The following is a 3,896-nucleotide window of genomic DNA, read 5'->3' as shown; positions in this document are numbered from 1 at the left end:
TGAAGTCTACAAGGACCATTCTGGGGATGGCATGGGCAGTGTTGCCTAACAGTGGCGGTGGTAGTAGTCTGGTGTCCAACAGGATAGGTCCTAACCAGAACTGCTCCTGGGCCATGACTATGACCTTGGCAAGGATTTCAGCCCATGTCTGTAGCTGATTCTCCAGCTTCCTGTCCATTCCATAAGCTCCCAATGCCCTTCCTCTAAGCAACTTTTCTGCTTCAGTTAATGACACTCTTTTCTGTGGTTTCCTGTGTGTCAGATTAGGTAAGATGTGCAGAGATCTATTGGGGGGAAATGCCAGGAAGGATAAATGGGAGGGAGTAGAAGTGGGGAGAGCCTTCAGGATATGGTGTAGACCTGAGGTGTGGCAGCTGCATGCTGTCAATCAACCGTGCTTTCTACACTATGCTCTTTTTTTTTAGTTTCAGGTGTACAAAACAATGTAATAGTTAGACATTTCACCCCTCACAAAGTGATAACCTCCTCCCCCAATCTATTGCCCCTCTGACATTGTATATATCTATTACAATACCATTGACTATTCCCTATGCTATACTCCATATCCCGTGACTAGATATATATTAAATTATAGTTGACATACAATATTATTCAGCTTCAGCTTCAGGTGTACAGTGCAGTGGTCAAGCCTCTACCCCACCCATGAAGCGGTCTCCCTAATAAGATGTGCCCATCTAACATTCCACTCTTAGGTATCTATCCAGAGAAATCCAAAACGCTAATTCAAAAAAATATATGCACCATGCTCTCTTGAGGGGCACCTTCAGGACCCCCACAAACCTCTAGTACAGGGTACAATGATGAAAGAGGTCCCTGCCCTTGTAAAGTTCATTATCTAGAGGGAGAAAAACAGGCAAATATATCCCTGCAGTAGTTCACAGGTGCACAGAAGCTGGTGCAGGGAAGGCTTCCTGGAGGAGGTGCATCCCAGGAGCCTCAAGGTTCTGGGAATTTTTTTTAAAAATATTTTTATTGGGGAATTGGGGAGATGGTAACAGTGCTGGGGAACTGGGGGAAGGGGAACAGACAAGTTGCTGTCGTTTTGTTCTTCAGTCTAGTTGTGGAGGACGCCGCTTCACTGGCCCAAGTTGGCACCATCACTGCACTCTTCCCGGGCGAGGCAGATCAGTCGCCGGCTTCTGGACAGCCGCTCACTGTGGCTGCTGGCCACTCACAGTAGCCCATGGCAACCCACTGCCACAGTGGCTGCAGCCCACGCCATCGCGGGCGACTCAGGGCAGCCCAGCTCCAGGTTGAGCTGTTGTTCAGCATCTTAGCTGTAGAGGGCATTGTCACTGGCCCTCATATGTGGGATCCGAACCGGGGCCCTCTGGCGTCCCAAGCCAGCTCTTAACCAACGCGCCACTTGGCCGGCCCTGGGAATTTTGCCCTTTCCCTTTCTCTCCAGCTTTCCATCCCAACCCAACCTCACAAAGAGATTTGGCTACTTATTTCTTGGTCGTGCCCTTGGATCTGCAAACTGCAAAACTGATAAAAATGTAGGGAGTCCAGGATATACGTGGAGGGAGCATGGGGCAGAGGGAACTAACTTTTATTGAGCACCTTGTAGGAGCTTTACAGAAGCCGATTGCTTCCCTACTCTGCCAGCCTCTGTGTGAGGCTCAGGTAAGCCAGCTGAGACTTAAGGAGGTGACATGAGTTGCCCAAGTTCACACACAATGAGAGGCAGAACAGGTCCCCAGCCAGGTCTGTCTGCCTCCCAAGGCTGTACTCCTGCCCGCCTGGGCTACCCCAACTCCCAGGTGGAAGGGAATCTCCTGAAGCCAGTGAGAGGCACAGGGCCAGTGCAGAGGGAGAGACTCAGTGGAGGGATGGTCTTACACTTCTTCCTGGAGTTTTCTTTCTAAGCCACAATGTGTGTGTGTGTGTGTGTGTGTGTGTGTGTGTGTGTGTGTGTGTGCACGCGCGCACACCAGTTATGCACACCAGTTTTTGGTGAACAATTATATGCTGGGCAAGTGCTCACAACATCCCTCTGAGGTAGCAGGATGTGAGGTTTGAAGAGAAATACTTGTCCAAGCCGCTAACTGCTGGAGCCCAGCTGGTGGGTCCAAGGCTGCCCCCTAACTGTGTGGGTTCTGCCTCCCCAACCTCTGGGTCTTCTTTGCAGCTGGGTGGGGAGTAATTAAATCATGGGCCTGGCTGTCTAAGAAGAAGTGATCATAGAGGAAAAACAGGAACAGCTCAGGAAGGTGCCTCGCTGCCTGGCCACCTACCCCCCAGCAGAAGTAGTTTCCTCCCACTTTACAGGGGACCTTTGACCAAGCTCAGAAAATTCCTGGCTGATGGGGGCAGGGAGTAGGGCTTTTTGAATGGAAGAAACTATTTTCCTTTTCTAGAGAGGCTTTGGGTAATTCCACTCCCTTTTCTCTGCCAAGATTGATCTTTGCCTAAGAATTCACACAAGTTCCCAGGGGCCCCTGCTACACAGCTGCTGCTTCTCTCTCCATTCATAGGTAAGAAGTGGGCCAGATTTAAAATGCTTATGTTTTAATACACATTTTGTCTGAGCATCAATCAGCAATGGCCCAGGGAGATGACCTGCAGGAGTTAGGGGTCTGAAGAGGGGGTGAACTCGCTGGTGACTTTTCTCTGCCCCAGTGGAGGCCAGGGGAGAAATGACCAATGGCCAGGGTAGGCAAGGGACCGAAGGCAGAAGAGGAAGGGGTTAAAGGGACCTCCCACCTCCCACGTGCCTCGGGGCCAGTGCTGTTTTCCTGGGGATGGGTGATTTCTAGTTCCAAAAAGGGATGGCAAGCAAGGTGTGCCTTGGTTGAGAAAAAGAAGCACAACTAGGAAAGGAAAGGAAATTTATCACATTTATTGAGCCTCTGCCTTGATCCCAACTTGATGGGGGTGCAAGCTTTACCCTCAGGGACCCCACAGCTGAGTCAAGGAGACTCAGATTCCCACGGTGTGAAGCACCATAGACAGACAGGGGCGGAGACTGAGGGAGCAGTGCCTGCTGTGGTGTGGGGGAGATTTCTAGAGAAGGTGACATCACCAGGGTCCTGAGGGATGAGGAGGCGTTTGCATGGTAGAGGGAGTTTTCCAAAGGGCATTCTAGGCGGTGGAAGCCAGCTGGGGGTGGGAAACAGCAACATTGCGTGGAGAAACTCAACTGTGGCTTAAGTATAGAATTCGGGGGTGGAGACGAGCAGGGGCTGGACACAAAGATGCGTCGTTTGTAAGGTGGGCGTGGAGGTGGGAATGACACAGAACTGGAAGACTTGGGCACAGAGCAAAATGGGACTGGAGAGATGACTGACGCTGGCCCAAGAGAGGAAACACGTGGTCACGCCTGCAGAGTCGGGGACAAGCCAAGGCTTGGCTCAGACCCAAGGGGCCAGAGGCCCAGGGCATTGCAGGTCACCGTGGGGGCCTCTCCACGGGGTCATGCCCTCCCACCGGGATTGGGATGATTGTCAGCAGGGTGGGTGGGGAGAGATGGGGCGGGGAGGAAGCCAGCCAGCGTCAACGAAAGTCCAACCTCCTCAGGCGTTCCGCGCGGCCGGGCCAACCTCCCGGGCTGGGGCCGAGGCTGCGGCCGGGGCGGGTACCATCGGAGCGGCCCTGCCAGCCCTGCGCGCCAGGCCGCACCTGGAGACAGGTAGGAAGGCTGTGGGACTGGAACCCGCCGGCGTGGGAGGCTCACCCCGGGGCTGCCGGAGGAATTCGCCCGCCTGTCCTCCAGGGAGAGCGGCGTCGAGGAAGTAAGGAGCACCCCGCCCCCGACTCTGTCCGCCGAGGCGGGCGCCGCGCTGGGCCCCCGGTGGCTCCGCACCGGGCGCGCGAGAGCAGGGGAGGAGGTCGGGGGCAGAGAGGAGCCTGCGGGGGCCGAGCGCCTCCTCCGA

General features: G+C 54.2%; 1 protein-coding gene across 5 annotated transcripts in view; it reads left to right on the top strand.

Annotated features, from left to right (window-relative positions):
• The first annotated feature begins 2,877 nt into the window (after positions 1–2,877).
• PAPLN (papilin, proteoglycan like sulfated glycoprotein) overlaps positions 2,878–3,896 on the top strand; it is a 39,702-nt gene continuing 38,683 nt past the window's right edge. The window contains exon 1 of one of the 5 annotated variants that reach the window (XM_019640459.1): positions 2,878–3,246. The gene's annotated coding sequence lies outside the window, so the exon portion shown is untranslated. Of the gene's footprint in view, positions 3,247–3,481; positions 3,756–3,896 lie in introns of those variants that run through there. The other 4 variants (XM_019640461.1, XM_019640456.1, XM_019640457.1 and 1 more) reach the window with 4 other exon arrangements.

Source organism: Hipposideros armiger, unplaced genomic scaffold (genome assembly GCF_001890085.2).
Source record: "Hipposideros armiger isolate ML-2016 unplaced genomic scaffold, ASM189008v1 scaffold_49, whole genome shotgun sequence".
Classification (NCBI taxonomy): Eukaryota; Metazoa; Chordata; class Mammalia; order Chiroptera; family Hipposideridae; genus Hipposideros; species Hipposideros armiger.
The sequence above is the reverse complement of the archived record's forward strand: the minus strand, read 5'-3'. Positions and strand labels throughout refer to the sequence as shown.